General features: G+C 42.8%; 1 protein-coding gene across 3 annotated transcripts in view; it reads left to right on the top strand.

The window, feature by feature from the left end:
• ST6GALNAC5 (ST6 N-acetylgalactosaminide alpha-2,6-sialyltransferase 5) overlaps nt 1-25,704 on the top strand; it is a 379,731-nt gene that overhangs the window by 68,847 nt on the left and 285,180 nt on the right. The window contains exon 2 of one of the 3 annotated variants that reach the window (XM_068239193.1): nt 1,363-1,443. The exons of the other annotated variants lie outside the window; for them this stretch is intronic. The gene's annotated coding sequence lies outside the window, so the exon portion shown is untranslated. The remainder of the gene's footprint in view (nt 1-1,362; nt 1,444-25,704) is intronic. 3 annotated transcript variants of the gene reach the window in all.

The raw sequence follows: 25,704 nt of genomic DNA, 5'->3' as shown, positions 1-25,704 counted from the left end.
CTAACCTATACTAACTGCACCTATACCTAGCTAACCTATACTGAAGACACCTATACCTAGCTAACTTATACTAACTCCATCTATACCTAGCTACCTATACTGAAGGCACCTACACCTAGATAACCTATTATAACTGCACTTATACCTAGCTACCTATTCTTGCGGCACCTATACCTAGCTAACCTATACTGGCGGCACCTATACCTAGCTAACCGATACTGGCGGCACCTATACCTAACTAACCTATACTGGCGGCACCTATACCCGGCAAACCTATACTGGCGGCACCTATACCTAGCTAACCTATACTGGCGGCACCTATACCTAACTAACCTATACTGGCGGCACCTATACCCAGCTAACCTATACTGGTGGCACCTATACCCAGCTAACCTATACTTGCAGCACCTATACCTAGCTAACCTATACTAGGAGCACCTTTTAGCTACCTATACTGGGGACACCTAGGCTTGGCTACCTACTGTATACTGGGGGAACCCATGCCTGATTACCTATGCTGGGGGCGTCGTATGGGTTCATGAGTCTACGGTGGGGGGAGGGCGCAATTTTTACACAGTTGCCCTGGGTGAAATTTAGTCTACAAACTTCCCTGGACACAGCAGATAAAGATGTCCGACTTAGTCCAAAACTTTGATCTTCCCCGATACCACCCTGCACAATCACCTCTTACGCCAGCACATGTGCATTGTGGGGCGGCAGAGCTAGGACACATGACACGGCACTGCCCCCTCGCTGATGGAAAGGTCGAGACCCCACCGTCCCACAACCATGCAGCATGGAAAGGTCACCCACATCTTCCCTGCACAGTGGATGGAAAATTAAGTGCAAAAGGGGGATGGGGGACATGGTTGATCTTTAAATAGGATTAAAAAGAGTTAAGAAAGACTGAGATTTTTTGCCACAGTCCCCCTTTAACTGTGTAAAATAGACCTGAAACAAACACAATCTGGGCTGCTGTTCATTTGGGGCCGGATTTACATATTCCTGCTGCATAATGAGGCAATCATGTTGCGTTCATACAATTTGTTATGTTTTTGGGAGAAAAGATATGTGCTGATTAGATACAGAGCAGTAACAGCGCAATAATCACAGGAAGGAGAGGGGGGGGGGGGGAGGACTATTGCACAGAGATTGGAGGAATCGGTCCTGAATGAGGAACATTGTCTAAAAATGGACAAGAACGTTACAGCACAGGCTCAGATCTGAAATAAGACCACACACAAAGGCTGGCGTTAACCTGTAGTGATATTTTTGTCAAAAATGACCGTAACACAGATCAGTGATACGTAAGCTATATAGAAATTCAATATCAGTAAAATACATTTCCATTTCCATTTGCAGGTGTCTGCAAAGCTTGAGAAAAGGGACCTTGCGAGGCATCAAAACAATTGTCGGGTTTGACAGAAGATTTTGGAATAAATGGTACAGATCATTGTTCTCAGGGCTAGTTCTGAGCAATGTATGGAAGCTGAAAACTTTGAGCGACCGCTAGCTGCGAAAGTTTGGGCACCACCATGGAGGCCCAGTTTAATTATCGGCAAGGAAGGGGGGTTCACTTTTCTGTTTCCTGGTGAAGAGGATAGTTAAGGTTAGCCACGTCAGAAGAAGGGTTAAAGGGGTTCTGTGGAATGTAAAACGGGCGTTGCCAGCCCCAAAGATCAGTGACACGTGCCCCGGATCTATTCTGGGGTGCCCAGGATGTCCCAGAGGCAGCTGTGGTGCCTCAATGGCAAGCATACTGGGTGTTGTGGTGCCATGCTGGGCCTGTGATGCCTTTATGGGGGCATACAGGGAGCTGTGGTTCTTTTATGGAGCATGCTGGGACTTGTGGTGCCTCAATAGGAGGCCTGTGGGAGCATGGGAGGGGGTTCACTAGAAGGTCAGGGAATACTATGGGGGAACTGCCAGATAACCGGGCAGCAGGCCAGCCTGCCCAGCAGAAAGTCAGAGCAGCCAGCCCAGAAGCCAGGTAACTCTGCCAAGTTATGTTTATCATTTTTGTTGTTCATGTTTTTCATTTTTTTTGTATTAATAGTGAGGGGGCTTCATCCAACATTTTGCTGGACAGGCCTACTTAGACTGCTGTTAAGTTCATGTAAATTAGGCTCCACCCATGACCACACCCACATTCTGGTGCGTGACCACACCTATTTTCCGGCTGAAGTGACCCGGATCTCTTGGGATCCTAGAAATGCCCCTGATGTTAAAAAAAACAAATAAACTGACACTTACATGTAGCTGTAATGTCCCGCGCCGTCCTCCTACAATCATCCGTTCCCCGCCGGCGGTCCCGATATAATTAGGCCTTCTGCTCGCGTCTCTGGGAGCTTACTGTGCAGGCACAGTATGAGAAATCCTCCTACAGCACCTGCGCAGTAAGCTCTCGGAGACACGAGCGGGAGCGCGCACTATTCGTCTTGTTAGATGAATAATTCACCGGTGCCAACGGTAGGGAAACGGAGGATCTTAGCAGGACGGCGCAGGACATGCCAGCTACAGGGTTTTTTTACATTCCACACTCCACAGAACCCCTTTAAGATTAGCTGTGAGTGGATGTGGGAGGGGTTAAGGTTAGTCGTAGGGGGGAATGGTTAAAGTACACCTGTAACAAAAAACAGCCCCTATGGGGTACTTGCCTCAGGAGGGGAAATCCTCAGGATCCTATTAAGGCTTCCCACATCCTCTTTAGCCTTTAAAATTTCCCTAAGCATTGCGCAGGCGCAGCAGCGCACGGCAGTATTTACATTTTGGGCTCTGGCGCAGGCGCAGTAGAAGCTTTCCGATCAGGCTCTGGTTGAAATAGCCAAGCCTGATCAGTACCGCTCTACTGGGCGTGCACTGGAGCCCAAAAAGTAGGAGTTTGGGGAAAACCTCATTAGGATCCAGAGGCTTCCTCCTCCTGAGGTAAGTATTCCCTAGGGGGTGTTTTGTACATTACAGATTTCCTTTAAGGTTAGGCATCAGAAGTGGGAGGGTTAAGTGTAAGAATAGGCTTAAAGAGGAACTCCAGTGAAAATAATGTAATAAAAAAGTGCTTTATTTTTACAATAATGATGTGTAAATGATTTAGTCAGTGTTTGCCCATTGTAAAATCTTTCCTCTCCCTGATTTACATTCTGACATCACATGGTGACATTTGTGCTGCTGCCAGGTGATGTCAGTGGAAGGAGATGCTGCTTGCTTTTTTGGCAGTTGTAAACAGCTGTTATTTCCCACAATGCAACACGGCTCCCACAGTGTGATGTCAAAACCATGGTCCTGACATTACACTGTAGGAGGGATTTCACCACAATATCAGCCATACAGAGCCCCCTGATGATCCGTTTGAGAAAAGGAATACAGGGTGGGCCATTTATATGGATACACCTTAATAAAATAGGAATGGTTTTTGATATTAACTTCCTGTTTGTAGCACATTAGTATATGTGAGGGGGGGAATTTTTCAAGATGGGTGGTGACCATGGCGGCCATTTTGAATTAAACTTTTTTTATTTCAATAGGAAGAGGGTCATGTGACACATCAAACTCATTGGGAATTTCACAAGAAAAACAATGGTGTGATTAGTTTTAACGTAACTTTATTCTTTCATGAGTTATTTACAAGTTTCTGACCACTTATAAAATGTGTTCATTGTGTTGGATTGTCAATGCAACCCTCTTCTCCCACTCTTCACACACTGATAGCAACACTGCAGGAGAAATGCCAGCACAGGCTTCCAGTATCCGTAGTTTCAGGTGCTACACATCTCGTATCTTCACAGCATAGACAATTGCCTTCAGATGACTCCAAAGATAAAAGTCTAAGGGGGTCACATTGGGAGACCTTGGGGGCCATTCAACTGGCCCACGACGACCAATCCGTTTTCTAGGAAACTGTTCATCTAGGAATGCTCGGACCTGACACCCATAATGTGGTGGTGCACCATCTTGCTGGAAAAACTCAGGGAACGTGCCAGCTTCAGTGCATAAAGAGGGAAACACATCATCATGTAGCAATTTGAATGACCCCCAAGGTCTCCCGATCTGACCGCTTTAGACTTTTATCTTTGGGGTCATCTGAAGGCAAATGTCTATGCTGTAAAGATACGAGATGTGCAGCGTCTGAAACTACGGATATTGGAAGCCTGTGCTAGCAATTCTCCTGCGGTGTTGCTATCAGTGTATGAAAAGTGGGAAAAGAGGGTTACATTGACAATCCAACACAATGGGCAGCACATTGAACACATTTTATCAGTGGTCAGAAACTTGTAAATAACTCATGAAAGAATAAAGTTACATTAAAACCAAGCACACCATTGTTTTTCTTGTGAAATTCCCAATAAGTTTGATGTGTCACATGACCCTCTACCTATTGAAAAAACAAAAGTTGCATTCAAAATGGCCGACTTCAAAATGGCTGCCATGGTCACCACCCATCTTGAAAAGTCCGCCCCCCCCCTCACATATACTAATGTGCCACAAACAGGAAGTTAATATCACCAACTATTCCCATTTTATTAAGGTGTATCTATATAAATGGCCCACCCTGTAGATTTCTCATGGGAAAGGGGGTATTAGCTACTGATTGGGATGAAGTTCAATTCTTAGTTACAGTTTCTCTTTAAGTTCAACAACAATATTTAAAAAAAAATTGTTTTGATATTTCTTTTTATAATTTACTACTATTTATAATGTTCTTTGTTATAATCATTTTTTTAAACAGTACAATATCAGTAACTTTGCCAATATTCTACTATCGGGTTTCCTGGGCACCCAAACTTCTGGGCGCCCTTTTTTGACGTACTCCAATTTGCCACCTGTCGGAACTCTTCCTGTTAAGGACAGAAACAGCAATAAAATCCCAAAAGAAGTCTTAAAGTGAACCTCCAGACTAAAAATCTACTCACCAGCACTGAAAAGGCTTGGTGTTTCTTTAACAGGTTCGCAGCATCAGAACTTTGTTTTTCATACCTAAGCCTGATTTTTAGCTGCTTAGAAGCTAAGCTCCGCCCCATCAAAGAATACTGCCCGAGCATTTTTCCCCTGATAATGTGCAAAGCATGATGGGATTTCTGATGTTATTGTTCTCGTTGCCTAGCAGCTGGGAGGGGTGATCAGGACACGGGACAGTTGGAACTGTGTCTCATGCTCCCTGTCGGGAACGGGAAAAAAGGGCGCAGCCATTCACTCCCATAATAAATAACGTTTAACTAAAACGTTATTTAAAATTGTATCCCTTACTGTTTGTAAAACATTATTATTCACAAAATAAAGCAATCAGTACGTAACGTAAATTGCAATATATTTTTTTTACAGTCACTATTTGTAAAACATTATTATCCACATAATAAAGCGAACACTAAGGGGGGTGGTTAGGGTTAGGCACCACCAGGGGGGTGGTTAGGGTTAGTCACCACCAGGGGGGTCTTAGGTTTAGGCACCACCAGGGGGGGTCTTAGGTTTAGGCACCACCAGGGGGGGTCTTAGGTTTAGGCACCACCAGGGGGGGTCTTAGGTTTAGGCACCACCAGGGGGGGTCTTAGGTTTAGGCACCACCAGGGGTGGTCTTAGGTTTAGGCACCACCAGGGGGGTCTTAAGTTTAGGCACCACCAGGGGGGTCTTATGTTTAGGCACCACCAGGGGAGTCTTAGGTTTATGCACCATCAGGGGAGTCTTAGGTTTAGGCACCACCAGGGGGGTCTTATGTTTAGGCACCACCAGGGGGGTCTTATGTTTAGGCACCACCAGGGGAGTCTTAGGTTTAGGCACCACCAGGGGGGTCTAGGGGTTAGGGATAGGTGCAGGGAGGGTTCTGTGTGAGAGTAGGGTTAGATATAGTTTTAGTAACATTTTAGTAATACTTACTAATGTTTTACAGCACTTATTACGAACGTAGTTATATTTATATCATCGTTATAAACAATATTTTCAGATTTTTTTTATAAGAAACCATAAATAAAGGTTAATCACAATAATATACAATTATAACGATGAAACATGTATGATAGTTTTTTTTAAATAAACGTTAGTTTAAGTTTCACGTTTGAAACAGAGAAGATTAACGTTTTCACTATTGACGATTTCATACACATTATTTAATGATTTCTACATTTGTAAAACATTATTTGTACACTAAATACAAAACAATATTATCGTTTACACCCTTTTTTTCCTGACGCCCTTTTTGTACGTACGCCTCCCTGTCACCTCCTGTCAACCAAAAAGATGGCGGCCCCCATGAAATCACAAACATTTGCCTGTTGTTTTGAAACAGGGTGGGTAAGAGATTATATTACCTATCTATTGAACCCCTTTCCCCGAGTGCCCAATGCAGAGCAGATTATTCTGCTGTAGTTGGGATTGAAATGAAATAAATGCAGGCAGGTCCAGTCAGTCCTATTGTGAAGCAGCTGTTAAGTCATTTTCTTAAATCATAAGTACGGTCCTTGCAAATCGTGCTAGAAGATGGGTCCCCGGTGACCACTCTTTGCTTAGCAACCTGCGCGGGAAGACTCGGCAGGAAGCGGAGCATCTGAAGTTCCTGTGCATGTTCTATCAGGGAAGACCTGCAGCAGCAGATAATGCTCCCTCAGTGATTCCGCCGCTTTCTCATTGTCTTTCTAATTTGAATGTCAAGTCTAGGAAAGAGATGAAAAATGACTCGCCCGAGCTATATGTCACTTGTGTTCTCCTCCGTCCCTCCGTGTGCTCGGCTGTGCCTGGAACACTGTATGGTATTCTATTGTTACCGGAAACATGTGCCTAAAAAAATGACCCAGACAGGCAGCACTTTAGTGATTAATGTAACGGGCTGTTGCCAAAACCTTCAGAGCAGAATTACTTTCTGGCATAGGATACGGCAGAAAACTCTCCCAAGTCCTTATTGCCCGTAGAGTGATCCCACCCACAAGGGTGTAGCTACAAAGGAGTCCCCTCTGCATTTGATGGATCCTTTTCAAACCTGCACATATTTGCATGCAATTTGCATAATCATTGCATTAAGAGGATCTCAGAGGCCATCCCTTGTGCCTCCAATTCCGAATTGAAAAAAAAAAAAAAAAACTCCAACTGTGTGCCTTGTTTTGCATGTGTGAACCCCTCTTCCTGCGTTAAAGGGTATCTGAAGCGAAAGGTATATGGAGGCTGCCATTTTTTTTCCTTTTGATTAACGCCAGTTGTCTGGTAGTCCTGCTGATCATTCTGGCATTGGTATGTCTGAATAACACACCTGAAACAAACATGCAGCTAATTGTGTCAGATTTTTGTCAGAAACCTCTGATCCGCAGCCTTGTTCAGGATCTGTGGCTAAATGTAAATAAACATGGCAGCCTCCATATATCTCTCACTTCAGGTTGCCTTTAAAAGGAATCCAAGGCGTGAGACCTATGGAAGCTGCCATATTTATTTCCTTTTAAACAATACCAGTTGCCAGAGGAAGAGTCAGCAGGACAGCCGGGCAATGCGCATTCTTTAAAGGGACTCCGAGCAGTGCAGAAACTATGGAAAGATGCATATCATTTTAAAGCTCTCTTTCTCCTCTTTCCAATGATATATAAACCGCCACCTTATGCCTTTTAGTTTTCGCTATTTTCGCGATTGAAATTGCCGCGGCCGCGATTTCGATCGCGAAAATAGAGAAAACTAAAAGGCGTAGGGCAACGATTTAGGTGTCGTCAGAAAGAGGAGAAAGAGAGCTTTAAAATGATATCCATCAAGCCATAGTTATATTGTATTACACAGGGCGACTTTTTGTCAAAGTCAGCAGCTGCATTCAGCAAAATGGAGCTGCTGACACTGGGGAAAGTGTCGTCCTGTGTAATACAATATAACCATGGCTTGATGGATATCATTTTAAAGCTCTCTTTCTCCTCTTTCTGACGACACCTAAATCGTTGCCCTACACCTTTTAGTTTTCTCTATTTTCGCGATCGAAGCCGCGGCAATTTCAATCGTGAAAATAGCGAAAACTAAAAGACGTAGGGTGGTGGTTTATATATCATTGGAAAGAGGAGAAAGAGCGCTTTAAAATGATGTGCATCTTTTCATAGTTTCTGCACTGCTCGGAGTCCCTTTAAAAGGAAATAAACATGTCAGCCGACATATCCCTCTCACCTCAGGATCCCTCTCATAATTATCAGCACACAGTGGGAGCCCTTGTTATGTTGGATACACACGGTGCGTTCCCGCACTCAATGCGCCGCTCGATTCCAGTCAATTCGCGGCTGCTTGATTATTTCTGACATGTCCGATTCGTGTTTTGATGGATCGTTAGATCGATTTGGCATACTTTACATGAGAATCGACCTAACAATCGTCGAAATGCGCTCGAAAATGCTCGGAAATAATCGAGTGGCCAGGAATCGAGCGGCGAATCGAGTGCAGTGCACCGTGTGCATCCAGCATTACTTATATTAAACAACGTTTGCATAATTCGGTATTAACCTTTTTGCCTATCTCTAGCTAGCTGAAAAGAGTGATCTGAGGCCACGTTCACATTATCAAACGAATATGGCCGTGCGATCGGAACGCAATGCGTAGGAACGCACGCCATCTGCGTTTGCATGTGTTGCATGACGGAATGGGTCACGCACGCGTTTTAGGAAACAATGCGTGCAGCATGCGTTCGCAGACCGCACTGGTGGGAACATCAGATGTTCGTGCGTGACGGCCTCCCGCATGCGTTGCTGAAACACAGACGGCAACACGTATAGTGTGAACGGGGCCTTACCCCCAACAGTGGAGTTTAGTGAAATGCAATAAACCATATAAAGAAGAACTAGATGAATCCGATAAGTAATCATAGCTTTAATTGGGGTGGTGGGCACTAAGGGGGCCCAGAAAGCAGAAAAGCAGACGTCGGTGGCAGGCAGAAGTAGTTTTGGGGGAAAACAAGCAGGGGCGTATCTGGGTAATATAGAGCCTATGGCAAACACTGAAATTGAGCCCCCCTCCAGTTACAGCACCCTTCCACTCCAAAAACAGCATCCTTTCCCGTGTACATGTGTTATGGTTGCATGTATTTTTTTTTGCTTGGCATATTGCTGAAGTTATTTTTTGGGGAAATATCTTTTCTTATTCTCTCTCTGTCATATTCCCCCGATAACAGAATCAATCGGATTTGAGGGCTGAGTGACGGGGGGAAGGTTCATGCACGGGGGCAGGCATGGTTGTGCAACACAGGAGCAGGCATGGCACCCTTAGTGCTGTGGCGCCCATGGCATGAGCCATGCCTGAACCCCTTTAGATACACCTCTGAACAAGTCTGTGGCACATAGAGCTGGCAATTATAAAATATCTAAAGAAGTCGATGGCAGTCTAAAGGTGGCCCCACACACACACACACACACACACACACACACACACACACACACACACACACACACACACACACACACACACGATACAATATAACAATCCAATTTCACAGCAATTCGATGAAAACGATTGTTTTGACAGAAAAATCTAAAGATTTTTTATATATATATATATATATATATATATATATATATATATATATATATATATATATATATATATATTAGAGTGAAAATTCAGATCACATATCCTGACTTTTTAGATTTTTCTCGATTGGGATTAGCAGAAATTTCTGATAATTTTTTTCTTATCAGTGGTACATTGAACAGTTTTTACAAATGTTACAATCAATCAGAAAAAAAATCTTGAATTGAAAAGAAATGTAAAAAATCGTATTGTGTGTGGCCACCTTAAATGGAATCTGAAGTGAAAATAAACTTATGAGATAATGAATTGTATGTGTAGTACAGCTAAGAAATAGAACATAAGTAGCAAAGACCAGAGTCTCGTATTGTTTCCGGTACATGAAGAGTTAAGAAACGTAAGTTATCTATGCAAAAGAGCTGCTCTGAACTCTTCGACCCAGCTTGGGCTGGAGACAGTCCTATTTTCTGAAGCACTCAGACATCAAAGAAACAGTGACGGGCAGCGTCAGATAAGTTTTTACTGCAGGGGAGTTCAAAGGGTCATTAGCTCTTCTTTGTTTCATAGCTTATACAGTGGGCCATATGCAATTCACTTTTTCTTCTGCGCTTTCTCCTAGGTGAACTTTTTCAAACTTGTCAATAAAATGTCTTTTACACCACCAGCAAGCAAACAAATACTCAAAATAATTTTGATGGTACTTTTTCACCTACTTTTTGGTACTTTTTCCATTGCAAATAGCTAAAAAGATAAAATAAATCGAAGATGAAAAATGATCTCCTAGGAGACAACTCAGGAGAAAAAGTGAATTGCATATGGTCCAGTGTGTGGTTTGCAGGCATGGGCTAAAATTCGGCTTCGGGTGATCCGGATAGTTACTATCCGGATTTCACCCAGTAAACCTGTGCGGGGTGGGCGGGGGGGCCAAGCTTACCTGTCTGACGTCTTCTTCGCTCGTCCCTCGGCGCCTCCCACGATGCGGTCCACGCGGCGTCACGTGACTACAAACACTTCCTCCTTCAACCCGGAAGTAGGAAGTGTTTGTAATCACGTGACGGCAGATTGGACCGCATCGTGGGAAGCGCCGAGGGACGAGCGAAGAAGACGTCAGACAGGTAAGCTTGACCCCACCCCCCCGCCCAGCCCTACTGGGTGAACTCCAGACTCCAGATAGTAACTATCCGGATCACCCGAAGCCGAATTTTAGCCCATGCCTGGTGGTTTGTAATTGCAAATATGACAAAATGCAATGTTATACTAATGTTCTGTTCATTATCAGTACTACACATACAATTTTTCAATATCATAAGTTTTTTTTCCACTTAAGTGTCACTTTAAGGGTTAAATAAATATGTCAGCCTCCACATCCCTCACTTCAGCTTTCACCTTAGTTCAGCAATGAGAAGCGCAGGTTGATTCTGATTGGTTCGTTGCTCTAACTTGAATTCTGACCTAGATTGAAGAGATTTAATTTAGTAAAAAATAATAAGGCTTCTCCTCAGCAGCCACTATCAGAGGTGAAGATAATTAAATCCTCGCTGGGACCACTTAAATAGCCAACTCTCCAGATGTGACTGGCTGGCTTGGAGAGAAGTCTGGCAGGACAGCGGCTTGTAATTACATCAAGTCAAGAAATTACTTTCTTTATGTCAATTACTTAGTAACATTGGCGGCCAGGTTCCTGCGACTAGAGAACTCCGAGCACCTCATGTTCACAAGCTGCGCCAATGGCCAATCTGGCCATTGCTTTAAAGGGGAAACTCGCCTTTGTGCTTGAAAAATAACATCAAACAGATGCATTGCATTATCTATTTAGACCAAAAGTCCGAAACAGGCTGTCTGCATGTGGGGTTGGTGTGCCTTTGTAAAATGTATAAGCTATAGGCGTGCTATACACCAGCAGTTTTTAATGTAAGCCTGGCTTCAGGTCCATAAAGAGATAATTTGCATATTCAGTAGCGGTGCATTGTGGGTAATCACAGATGTTCACTTAAAGAGACTCTGTACCAAAATTTTCATCCTTATTTCTTCTATCCTATAAGTTCCTATACCTGTTCTAATGTGCTCTGTCTAACTGCAGCCTTTTCTAGTTGCACAGTGGCTGTATTATCTTTTTTATATGATCTAATCTTCTCTCCTCTGTCGGCTCTGTCGGGCTGAGGCAGTCAGGCTGAAATGTGCTGTGCTGCTTGTGACTGGATAGAAGCTATACACACCCTCTTCAGGCCCCCTGCACACTCTGTATGACTCACACACTGAGCTACTCTAAGCCTACCACTTGCTATGTCTTTTGTTTGTAAACACTGCATAAAAATGGCAATTACAAGCCAGGATTGCAGCAGGAAGTGGCAGAAATAGCACAGAGGGGCCCAGGAGAACATAATGAATAGAATGGTATGCTTTTTATTGTAAGAATGTTAGAGTACAGATTCTCTTTAACCATTTTCGCCTTTTGGTTGTGACTTTCACGTCCAAAATGCTGCTGCTCTGCTGCTGCGTGTGTCTGCGCACTACCGCGTGCCTATGCGCTCCCGTGCTGCCAGCTGTAGCCCGGAGATCAATGAATGGGAATATTGTTCCCATTTATTGATCTAAGTCCCCAGTAGAAAAACCGACGTCCTCTTTTCAGAGGCCGCAGTCTTTCTGAAGTAAAAAAAAAAAACTTGTCCTCCTTGTAGTTTCTGTAAGCGAGCATGCTCGCTCGCAAGCCAGAAAAACAACAAAATCACTATGGCCATCTTCTGGCTAAATAGTAAAACTACATGCACATACATTTTTATTACAAAAATAAGCAATAAATTACATTTAAAATTAACTGTTTACCTCACACACCCAAAAAATTACCCAAATAAATTTTTTAAATAAAAAAAAATAAATTACAATAAAAAAAAATAAAAAAACATAAATTGTTACCTAAGGGTCTGAACTTTCTTTTAATATATGCATGTAAAGAGGGTATACAACTAATATTTTTAAATTATAAGCTTGTAAATAGTGATGGACACAAAACTAAAACAATGCACCTTTATTTCCAAATAAAATATTGGCGCCATACATTGTGATAGGGACATAATTTAAATGGTGTAATAACTGGGACAAATGGGCAAATAAAATACGTGGGTTTTAATTATGGTAGCATGCATTATTTTAAAGCTATAATGGCCGAAAACTGAGAAATAATGCATTTTTTCAATTTCTTTCTTAATATTCCTGTTAAAATGCGTTTAGAAAAAAATAATTCTTAGCAGAATGTACCACCCAAAGAAATTGGTGGCAGAAAAAACAAGATATAGATCAATGCATGGTTATAAGTAGTGATAAAGTTATTGGCAAATGATGTGCAGGGAGGCTGCGCCGATCGCTGGATTCGGGGGGGGGGGGGGATTAATGTATTTAGCGGTGATCGGGGGGATCAAAAGTAATCTGGGGATGCCGGCCACCACTGTTAGCTAGCCTAGTGCTAGCTGAAGCTATTACAGCTATGCGATCACTTAAAATTATACTGGGGGACTCCTGGGGACAGCCGGCGGTATGCCCGACAGTCGGGCATACCGCTAAGGAGGTTAAAGGTGGCCACACACGATACAATAAAATGATCCGATTTTACAATTCGATAAATATGATCGGATCTCCCTAAAAAAACAAAAGCTTTTTTTTTTCATTTGATTGAAAAATCCGATCGGATTTCCCCTTTTTTTTTCTCGATTTTTATCTATCCGGAATGCTGGAACTTTTTCTAAAGATTTTATGGTGTGTGTCAGCTTGTCAATTTGTTAATATACACACCCTAGCAATTTTCTTAGTTTCCAATCATTTTTATCATAATTGGGGAAAAATTGAACATAGGTGTGTGGTACATTGGTCATATTTTTGAAATGTTACAATCAGTCAGAAAAATTGATTGCAATTCTTGAATTGAACAGATATTTAAAAAATTGTATGGTGTGTGGCCACCTTTTTTTTTTTTTCTTTTTTTTTTTTTTACTCAAATTTTTTATTGAGAAGTAGTAGCATATAACAATACAAAAGGCACAATGTGCAAATAGTAAAAGACGTTCATGTACATTTAGTATAAAGAATAGTACAAAGTATATGACATCTATAAACTGTGATTATAAACTCACTGAGCTTAAAGAGACTCTGAAGCGAGAATAAATCTCGCTTCAGAGCTCATAGTTAGCAGGGGCATGTGTGCCCTTGCTAAACCGCCGTTATCGCTCCGCTAAACGGGGGTCCCTTCACCCCCAAACCCCCCACTGCGACACTTGGTCGCAGACTTGGTCGCTCCTGGAGGCAGGGCTAACTGCTGCAGCCCTGCCTCCAGTCGCGTCTCTCAGCCGCACATCGCCGCCTCTCCCCCGCCCCTCTAAGTGAAGGAAGACTGAGAGGGGCGGGGGAGAGGCGGAGATACGCGCTGACAGACGCGCGTGGGGCAGGGCTGCGGCGGTTAGCCCTGCCCCAACCAGGAAGCACTCCCCCGCTACACGGAGGGGGATTTGGGGGTGAAGGGACCCTCGTTAAGCCGCGGGATAGCGGCGGTTTAGCAGGGGCACACATGCCCCTGCTATCTATGAGGTCTGAAGCAAGATTTATTCTCGCTTCAGACTCTCTTTAAGTCCATAGCAACATACAGATAGCTTACATTACTTATCATAGGGTAGAGGGATTATAGGGACCTGTGGTCCCCAAACATATAATCTCTCCCAATAATGTATACTCTGGCATAGTAAAATACCCAGAGAACTTCCCATGGATTTTTACATTTTGAACATAGAACAAGAGAGAAAAATAAAGATAGAGATAGAAAAGAAAAAGAAGAAAGAAAAGAAAAGAGTCTGAGCTACCCCTTTCCCTATTTAAGTTTTGATATCTAAAAGGCACTGCCAATTTTGCAATAATCTCTAATCAGAATTTCATCCCAAGTAAAGAGGAGATCTTTCCCACACCTTGTTAAATCTGAGGACATTATCTGAGTGATAGTTGAGCTGAAAGATATTCTAGTTTATAAACTTTCGCAACCCTTGCCAAAAACTCTTGTTTTGTTGGGCATTTGGGATCTTTCCAATGATATGCAATTAAGCATCTTGCTGCTGTCAGGTAATGATTCACCAATCCTTGGATATGTGTTCTAGTTTTTGGAATAGGTTTGCCCAAAACACATATCCAAGGATCCCCAGGAATCTCTACATCTATCTGCGAATGTATGGTATCTCTAATCATATCCCAGTATTGTTGTATTTTGGGGCAGTCCCAAAACAAATGGAAAATTGAACCAACTTGACCACAAGCTCGCCAATATAAAGGTGAAACAGAATGATAGCATTTATGCAAACATTCAGGAGTTCTATACCACAATATTAAGATTTTATAAATGTTCTCCTTAGTAGTTATGCAGAGTGAGGTTTTGGCTATGTTCGACCAGATCTTAGACCACTCCTCTAGGGAGGTGGTAGTATTACACTTAGCATCCCAGTATTTCATATAACTTAGTTGAAAATCTGGTGAGTCCTTGGTTGGGTTATTAAGCCAGGAATACAACTGAGAAATGATGCCTTTGGATGTAGGGCCCATCTCCCATATTCGATCAAACTCTGATTTACCCGGAAATATCAAAGAAGGTGAGATTGTGTGAAGAAAACTTCTTATTTGTTGATATTGCAGAAAATGTGAGTCCTCCAGGTGAAGGCGATCCTTCAAGGTTTCAAAAGAGTAAAATTGATTTGTAAACGAATCCAACAAATCCTCCACCCAAAGAACCTGATTTGCTTTCCAATTAAAGAAAGATTTCTTTGGCATACCTGGAAGAAACTGTGGATTACCAAAAATTGGCTGAAGACTTGTGTCCTTAGGGAGTAAGGTCATAGATCTGCATAGATAGTTCCAGAGCTTTGGTGTGTGGCCACCTTAAGCATTGCTTTTTAGTAGGAGGGCTTTTCTGTCTCTTTTAGTCCTTTATACTTACCTAGTGGTTTTGAGTAACCCCGAGCTGGTTGCTTAGGGCTGGCGCACACTGCAAGAGCTTTTCTGAGTGCTTTGCGATTTTTAAAGCTCCTGCTAATGTTATCCTATGTGTGTATTCACACTGGAGCGCTGTGATTTTGAAAAATCTCCCATAGCATTGCATTAGCAAGAGATTTTAAAGGAGTACTGGGGGGGGGGGGGGGGGGGGGTAGGGGAAAAAAAAGTTGAACTTACCTGGGGCTTCTAACGGTCCCCCGCAGACGTCCTGTGCCCGCGCAGCCACTCACTGATGTGCCTCCAGTTCACTTCTGGAAAACTACTGTGCCTGTGCGCCCGTGCCCTCACTCCCACTTCTGACAAAAATGTGCCAAGAATAGCTGCATGCTTGTTTCAGGTGTGTGATTCGGACACTAATGGAGCCAAAAAGGTCAGCAGGACAGCCAGGCAGCTGGTATCCTTTACATGGAAGTAACTATGGCAGCCTCCATATAACTTTCGCTTTAGGTTCCCTTCAGGTTGGTTTCACACTGTATACTGTCGTCAGCGATGTGGTGCGTTGCTCCTGTCACACCGCATCTCACCGCCAAAAACAGACGTTAGTAAACGGTGTTCCCTGTCTGGCATTCGGCCAAGCAGGAAGTGACATGCGCTTGCGGTCACTTCCTGCTACGGGTATGCAGAAGTGCATAAAAACGTATTGTACAAATATGCTTCCACACATGCGCGCCGCGATGCCAACTTTTTAAAAAAGCCTGCGTCGCTATAGACTAACATGACTTCTGGGCCGACTCAGATCACTGCAGGAGCTGCACAGTAATGTAGTTCTGCCCTAGCGTTATTTTGGCCTCTTCCGGCACAGCATACCGCAATGTGGGAAGTATGAACTTCTCCATAGACTTTTTTTAGGCTGCGGTAGCAGTGCGGCAACTTGCAGCAACTCACCAAGCCAGTGTGAAAGGGCCCTTAATTTCACTTTAAAGGAAACATCCAAGGTATAAAAAAAAAGATCCACTTACCTGGGGCTTCCTCCAGCCCGTGGCAGCCATCCTGTGCCCTGGCCGCAGCTCTAGAGGGTTCCGGTCTTCTCCGTCTTATCTGCTGCAGAACCCAACCTTATCTGGGTCGGCCTCTTCTGCGCTCCGCAGTGCGGGTCACATGGTCCCTCCAACGTCATCAGGACGGTACTGCGCAGGCGCAGTAGTTCTGCGCCTGCGCAGTACCCTCCTGATGACGTCATACCTTGGACACTCACTTTAAAGGGCACCCGAAGTGAAAATAAACTAATGAAATAAAGTATTGCATTTATCTTCCTTCTCCTGAAAATGACTTTTTAAGATATTCCACAGTTTTATTTTATGTTTAAATCTACTTTTTAAGTTTGAACTGTTTTATTGTTTTTGCTCAATAACACAATTATTGAAGTATGCCAGAGCTAAAATATATGAACTATTGACCCTTTTTATCTCTTTCCTGCTTTCAGAAGCCATTTTCTGCTAGGAAAGTGTTTTATAGTTGGAATTTCTTATCAGTTAGGGTTACACTGTAGTCACTTCCTGTCTGAGTCAGGACTGAGTCAGCCACTTACATACCTGAAATTTAACTATTTCAGGCAGAGAAAGAATAAAAGGAACACAGCATAGCTATTTGTGTGCTAGGCACTGTACATACCCATGTCTATCTCATCATGTCACATGTCACTTTGGGTATCCTTTAAGGACCCCATATTTCACTGGCTACTAAAAAAAAAGAAGAAAAAAACATGTTTTTTTTTTTTTTTTACATTTTAGTTAGTTTGAAAGTGTGGTCTGTGCTGCAAAACAAATATTGTGCAAAACATCTGTTTGTCCCTATATGTAAATTATATATGTAAATGAGGTTTCATTACAGCGAGGTGTAATTACATAGCAGAGCTGCTGTTACCACTGTGTGATGCTACAGCCCAGGCTTTCTCTGTGTGAATCCTATTATATATAACAGAACTAAACAGAGGAGTGCAAAGTGTGACATATTCCAGATTTTTTCCTGTAATAAACTGTTACATAACAGTGTCACTAGATAAATGCCCATTTATATTCAGACTCAGCAAGGACACCATGGCTAAGACATTTACCACATGTATACTGTAATAACCATACATACACATAAGATGCTCTGTACTGTTACAGTATAATCGCGCAAGCAAAATGTATAAAGTGTGACAAAGGAGTGCGACAAGGTTGCATATTGTCTCCTTATTTAACTTATTTGCCAAATATGTAATGCAGAAAGCTGGTTTGGATGAGTCACATGCTGGAATTACAATAGTTGGCAGGAAGGAATATTAACAATTTTAGATATGCCGATTATACCACTCTGATGATTGAAACTGAGGAACAATTGAACAGACTAGTCATGAATGTCAAACAAGAAAGTGCCAAAGCTGGTCTACTGCTAAACATCAAGAAAACTAAAGTCATGTCATCTGCTCTAATTAATTATCTACACATAGTTGTGGGAAAAGTAGAAGTTGTCACAGATTTAATCTTCCTGGGATTGAGGATTTCTGCAGATGGTGACTGCAGACATGAGATGAGATTAAAATGCAAATTTGAACAAGATAGGATAGAGATGTCATTTTACCACCAAGGATGCTTAGCAATTTAGTAAAGCAATTTTCAGAGTGTTTTTTTTTTTTTAATTAATGAGCTATTTTGCACATTCATTCAAGCTAAATCGCACCAAAAAATGCTACATGCAGCTCAGGGCTCTTTTCCACTATGAAATGCGATCGCGATTGCGATCGTGATTCCGAAGGCGATTGCAATCGCGTTTCAATTTCCACCATGCGATTGAGCTACTATACTCATTATAGTACAGCTCAATCGCATACAAAACGCGGCAGGACAACGATTGCGCTTTGACCAAAATCGCATCGCAATCGGATCGCACTAATGGAAATTGCTGCTGCAGTTTCCATTAGTTTAATGTACTTTGCGATCAGAAGCAAATCGCAAATCGCAGGCTAGTGGAAAAAGGCCCTCATTTGGGATTTTCAAAAACTCACGACTCTGCTACGGGAACACCTTCATAGGGATACAGTAGCCAAGCCCTTTTCAAAGCGCTGGCGATTCGAAAAGCGCTCAGGAGAGCTCTTGGTGTGCACCAGCCTGTAGTAGTAGCAAGGAAATTGCTCACTAAAGCACGGCGCTGCTATGTCATTTTCTTTTAAATTTCCTATTTTCGTTTTTTTCTCAGCTAACAGATCGGCAGAAATATGCAAATCCACTATGAAAACAAATGACTGCACTGAAATCACTGCAAAGCAAAAAATATATAGATAGATAGATCGATTGATATGCACTTTGTTATAGAAAAGAATAGTGATTGCATCGCAGTGTGTCGGTCATGATTTTTGGTGGAAAAGTGCTCTACCATGCGTTGTGCTTTAAAAGCTAAATTCATTATTTGGTACACTGTATTAACCCATAACATCATACCAGGGAGGAGCTTTGAATTTGGGACCCACTAGGAGTGATTTTAAAATGCTTGGTGATGGCTGGTGATCGGCAAAGCACTCCAACAGTGGAGCTATGAGGGCGGTTCCACTCGCAGCATTTGGGAACGATTCCGTAACAAATAGCCTGAATGTGGGCAGCCCGGTGGCGTATTGGTTAGCGCTCTTGCCTTGCAGCGCTGAGTCCACGGTTCATATCCCAGCCAAGGCAATGTCTGCAAGGAGTTTGTATGTTATTTCCGTGTCTGCGTGGGTTTCCTCCGGGCACTCTGCTTTCCTCCCACAAAAACATAAAGATAAGTTAATTGGCTTCCCCCTAAATTGGCCCTAGACTGCAATACATACACTACACGATACATACATAGACTTAAGCTGGGTACACACGATGCATTTTTCAGTCGATTTTCCATTCAATTGATTTTCGATTCTTTTTTCCGCTTGATTTCCCGCTCGATTCTCTTAACTTTTCTTATCAATTTCCATTCACTTCTATGAAAACTCGAGCAGCAAAATGATCGAAAGTAATATCGGACATGACGGAAATGATCTATCGAACGCAACTATCGACTGCAAAAACATATCGTGTGTACCTAGCATTAGGACTATGGTAGGGATTAGATTGTGAGCCCCTCTGAGGGACCGTTAGTGACAAGAAATATATATACTGTACAGCGCTGCAGAAGATGTCGGCACTATATAAATACTAAATAATAATGGCTGCAGAGCCAAATCACAATTTCTCCAGGAATCTTTTGTGATTTGGGAATTTGCAGGTGTTTTGCGATTTCCCGCAAAGCGCTCATAGTTGGTCCCTAGCCTCAGGTCTTGTTGACAGTGGTACGTTTGGTGCGGATTAATGGCCGCTTTGTAACGCAGCTTACTGCACTGCACTACCTAGGCGACATTCACAGTGCGGCGGGTGCATTGCGGTATAACAGGTAATGCACTGTTACCTAAGTAAGTAAGTGCGTTAACAGTAAAAGTTAGGCATACATTCCGTTGACTGTATGCTTCACTGTACCCGATGCAACGCGAGCATAAAGTGCAGCCCCCACTGTCCTGATCCATTGCATTGTGTGCCTGCTATCGCAGGTTCCCTGCGTTCCGCAGCACAATGGCTGCTGTGAACGCAGCTTTAGGCCTGGAACCCACTGAAATCAGCAAACGCGAAACGCAACCGCTAGCGTTTTCTGTGAGCGGTTTGCAAGCGGATTCATGCGTGTTTTCGGTCGTGTTTTGCAACATTGTATTTTTTTGCTCAGCGGTTGCGTAGCGTTTTGCGTTTCGCGTTTTTATCCTGATTGGTCCTGTGAATTATTTTTCATTTTGTTACAGTGTGCTGAACCGCAAAACGCTAGCAAAACCGCTCAGTTTTTGCTGAGCGTTTCCGCTAGCGTTTCAATACTTTACAATAAAGCGCTAATACTCCCAAAATGCTGCATGTCCTGCGTTTGCGTTTCTGGGAAACGCAAACGCTCCTGTGGAAGTTGCCCCATCCATTAACATTAGCCCAGCGTTTTGGCAAAGTGCTAGCGTATCGCAGTGCTGCCAAAACGCTGCCAAAAGCGCTCCTGTGGGTTCCAGCCCTGATAATTTTTGTATCTGTCGGAACCGAAATTATCTTGAGCTGAACCTGAACTTTGCACAGGCTATACAGATTCCGAAACTTAAAATGATTAATTGACAGATGAGGAATTATTCTAGGTGTTAGTCATTCAGTAGCTTTATTCATTATTTAGTAGCGTTCCGAACCTATTCAACAGTAAATACAAAAAAAAGTCCCAAAAAACAAAAATCGTGCCAATTCAAATTTAAAATCCGATCTCTGTAGTCCAATCAAAGATTTCTCTTTACCTCCTGCTGTGGCTGGCTGACATCCTTTGGCAGGGAACATAATCAGCAGAAACGCTAGCGTTGTGGAAAATGCAGCATTTATGCATATAATGTTAGTCAATGGGCCACATAAAAAAACGCATGTGTATTCGTTTTGTAATATGCGTTTTTAAAAACGCAGGTTTTGCTGCATATTTTTCAAAAATGCATTAAAAAACGCACATAATGAAAGTCAATGGTGATGCAGGGGTATTGTGTTTTAGTGCGTTTTGCATGCGTTTTTATATGCATTTAAAAAAAATGTTTTATGATGTATTTCCACTTCCTGTTGACTTCTTGGTGATTTGCATAAAATGCATAAAAAATGCGTACAAAACGTTTTGTATATGGGAACTGCAAACACACTAAACGCATGCAAAACACAAGAAAACCGCATGTGCAGAAAAAACACAAGTGCACAAAAAAATGCAAAAACGCACAACAGAAAACACGACCTTTCATGCACTGACAAGTGTGCACCCAGCCTAAAGCCTCATTCACTCCAAAAAACGCAATCGCTAGCGTTTTTGTGCGTTTTTCCCCTATCCCGGCGCTCCGCTGCGCGCTGCGTTTTGGTAAAAGCGCTTTTCTAATTGCTTTTCCAGATTGGTTTTGAAATTCACTCCGAGACGCAAGTCAGGAAGTGAACTCTTTGACCTTGAAAAGAATAAATACAATGGGCCTGATTCACAAAACGGTGATAACCTTTGCACTGCTGAGTTAGCACCGTTTTGTGCTCTTTATCGCGCTCAAAGTCCCGCGCGCAAAGTTTTGCGCCCGCAATCGCGCAACTCCACGCACAGCACCCATGGGGCTTAATGGGCGCATCGCGCGCGCAAAACTTTGCGTGCGGAAATTTCACGCAAGTTTCATTTTATCACGCCTAAACTGAGTTTAGGCGTGATAAAGGGCTTTTCACAGGCGTGCAAACACTTTGCACCGCTTTGTGAATCAGGCCCATTGTATTTATTCTTAAAAACACTCACGCAATCGCTGCACAAAGCGATTTTTTTTAGCATTTGCGTTTTTCCCCTATACCTTCTATTGAGGCAAATTGCCCCATAAATGGTACAGGCACCGTTTTCCTGACGCACAGCACACGAACCGCGCTGATATGAACCTTCTCATAGAGATTAGTTGCACCTGCGTGTTGTGGGTGATTTTAAAAATAGCCTGTGCTTGAAAAAAGGCCGAAAACGTCCCTAGTGTGAAGGAGCCCTAAGTGAGACCGATTAGTGTCATTTTGAACTTCCTTATCCTCATTACTATAAGCAACCATAGAGCACCCCCTACTGTACAAACAGAATAGTGAGGTGTAGGCATGGTCAATGAGATGCAAATGAGTCCAGGTTGCGTGCAAATAGCATTTTTTTTTTTGCAAACGTATGCAATAAAACATTTCTGCCTCCAATATCCCCCGCCCCCCCAGTAATTAAAGGGATGAGTTGGCAACACTGGAAGACGGAGCCGAGGTTGTTTAAAAAAGACAATAATTCGGCCTCCAGCAATCGCTGGAAGCCGAATTATATCATTCCCTCACTATCCATGGCGGCCTGGAGGGGGAATAGTATTTAACGTCGCCGGGAACTTATGCAGCAGCAGGATCAGACATATACCGGCTGTATCCTGCGCCCAAGTCTACCGGCGCCGATTTCTAATGTATGCCCACTGACAGCTGAGCTGCAAACATGCAAACAGTTTAACAACCCACATGGTTATGCATAGTATTATTAAACATACAACCATCTGTGAGCACAAGGCCTTCACATAACTATGCCTATAGAAAATTTACTTTAAAAAAATCCTTTGAATAATAAAATTTTATTAAAAAAAAAAAGTATAACAATTTTAAACACTAGTTGGAAAGGGAGGGAACAGTTCTCCAATCACAATACCCTCTACCACATGAAGCAATGCAACTTTTGTTATGGATAACAAAGTTTTGTCTTGGGTAAAAAAAATATCCAAAGTTCTGACACCCACAGGAGTGTTGCCCCAGCAGGAAGTGAGCCATAACGGCTCCTAAGACAAGACAAGGCAATACACAACATTCGTATCACCCTTTTCTCCTGGCAGACTCAAAGCTTGAGCTGCAGCCACTAGGATGCGTTCTATAGGCAGTAGCAGTGTTAGGGATTGTTGCCCGAGGTCTCTTTACTAAATAGCTTACTGAACAGGAAGAGACGACATTCGAACCCTGGTCGAACCCTTAAAAGGAACACCACTTCAATAAAAAAGGTAAGTAAAAACATATCCACATATTGGCCTCTGTGCAATTGGAAATTGTCCCCAAAAGTGGATCCTTTAATCATGTGTTGACACTCACTGCATGAGAGACATGGAAATGACCCTTTGCGTCTTGGGCCCAAAAAGCTCATGGTTTCGGATATTATGGGAAGAATGTCAGCCCCCCAGATGTCACCAATCTACTACCCACAGTTTCGTTATGTCTGTAGGCAGGTATTGGCGAAACTGTGGGTAGTAGATTGGTGAGGGCTGACATTCTTCCCAAGACGCAAAGGGTCATTTCCATGTCTCTCATGCAGTGAGTGTCAACACATGATTAAAGGATCCACTTTTGGGGACAATTTCCAGATCAGACATTTTGTCACCTGCCAGAGCTCCTTTGTTGTATACATATTAACTTACCCATGTGGGCTGAAATACATAGGGGAGACCACACAAAAAGTGCGTTATAGCATTTGTCAACATCGGAGCTCTGTCAGGGGAGGTACTTCTGATCTTCCGGTGGCAAGACATTGGAGGTCCATGGGCCACAGAGATGTGGATGTCAAATTTATGATTATTGATCATATACCCAAACCTAGGAGGGGGGGCGATCGGGTTCTACTTTTGAAAAAGAGGGAGGTTATGTGGATTCATAAGCTGAAATCCCTACACCCATATGGGTTAAATAGGGACTTTGACCTACATTTATATTTATAACTAGCTGAGTGCCCGGCGTTGCCCGGGTATGTATTTGGCTGGTGTTGGCCCTGCATACTTTTTCTAACCCTGACACACAATTACTCACTGACCAAGTTTGTGAGCTTTGCGGTCTTTGGTATCAATAAATTGCATTGAAATGAAAAAATCTGATTGGCTGTTTGTGGCTCCACACCCTTTTCTGAATTTGAGCCCCAGTCACCCAATAACCAACTGTACCAGGTTTGAGGCCTGTGCCATTAACAGTGCAAGAATGGTAGCAATTAAATATTCCCCTTGAAAAGCAATAGGTGAAGTTTGATTCCCTTTTGTAGGCTCCACCCACTTTTCTGAATATTAATCCCAGTCCCCTAGTGACCAACTGTGCAAAGTTTAAAAACCCTGCCATTAACAGTCTAAGAATGGCTTCAGTTTACATTTTCCCAGTGAAATTTGTATTTGTCTCCACCCATTGATGACCTGGCATTGCCCGTGTATGTATTTGGCTGGTGTTAGCTCCGCCCACTTTCTAACCCTAACGCACAAACACTCAATGACCAAGTTTGTGAGCTTTGGGGTCCTTGGCATCAATAATTTGTAAATTCGCATAGAAATTAAACAAATCAGATTGGCTGTTTGTGGCTTCACCCCCTCTCCAGCATTTGAACACCCAATGACCAACTGTAGCAGGTTTGAGGCATCTGCTATTAACAGTGGAAAAATAGCAGCAATTTAAATATTCCACTTGAAAATCAACAGGTGAATTTTGATTGGCTATTATAGGCTCCACCCACTTCCCTGAATATTAATCTCAGTCACTCAGTGACCATCTGGCCAAAGTTTGGGAACCCTGCCATAAACAGTGTAAGAAGGGCTGCAGTTTACACTTTCCCAGTGAAATTTGTTTTTGGTTCCGACCACTTTTTGTAACCTGGACACAAAGGCACTACTCCATGACCAAGTTTGTGAACCTTGGGGTCCTTGGCATCAATAATTTGTATTTTCCCATGAAATGAAACAAATCTGATTCACTGTTTGTGGCTCTGTCCCCTTTTGTGAATTTGATCCCCAGTGACCCAATGACCAACTGTACCAGGTCTGAGGCTTGTGCCATTAACAGTGCAAGAATGGCAGCAATTGTAATATTCTTCTTGAAAAGAGACGTGATTTTTGATTGGCATTTTTAGGTTCAACCCACTTTTCTGAACATTAATCCCAGTCACCCAGTAACCAGCTATGCTAAGTTTGAGAACCCTTCCATTAACAGTGAAGAAGGGCTGCAGTTTACAATTTCCCAGAAAAATCTGTTTTAACTCCACCCACTTTTTGTAACCTGGACACACAGTCACTACACAATGACCATTGTGTCTCTGCCCCTTTACTGAATTTGAACCCCAGACAGTTAACGACCGACTTTAGCAGGTTTGAGGCCTCTGCCATTAACAGTGTAAGAATGGCTGCAGTTGCAATATTCCCCTTAAAAATCAAAAGGTGGATTTTGATTGGCTGCTGTAGGCTCCACCCACTTTCTTGAATATTAGTCCCAGTCACCCAGTGGCCAACTGTGTCACGTTTGAGAACCCTGCCAATAACAGAATGGCTGAAATCAATCTAACAAATCTGATTGGCTGTTTGTGGCTCCACCCCTTTAGTGAATTTGGACCCCAGTCACCCAATGACTGACTGTATCAGGTTTGAGGCCTCTGCCATTAACAGTGTAAGAATGGTAGCAATGTGAATATTCCCGTTGAAAATCAATAGGTCAATTTTGATTGGCTGTTGTAGGCTCCACCCACATTTCTGAATATTCATCCCAGTCACCCAGTGGCCAATTGTGCAAAGTTTGGGAACCCTGTCATGTTAAAAATTTAGTTGTTGCCACTGCCCACTTTTTCTAACCTTGACATACAGTCACTCAATTATCAAGTTTATCAGCTTTGGGGTCCTTGGTATCAATACTTTGTATACTCCAATTTAAAAAAATAAACAAATC

This window comes from Hyperolius riggenbachi, chromosome 6, assembly GCF_040937935.1.
Source record: "Hyperolius riggenbachi isolate aHypRig1 chromosome 6, aHypRig1.pri, whole genome shotgun sequence".
Classification (NCBI taxonomy): domain Eukaryota; kingdom Metazoa; phylum Chordata; class Amphibia; order Anura; family Hyperoliidae; genus Hyperolius; species Hyperolius riggenbachi.
The sequence above is the reverse complement of the archived record's forward strand: the minus strand, read 5'-3'. Positions and strand labels throughout refer to the sequence as shown.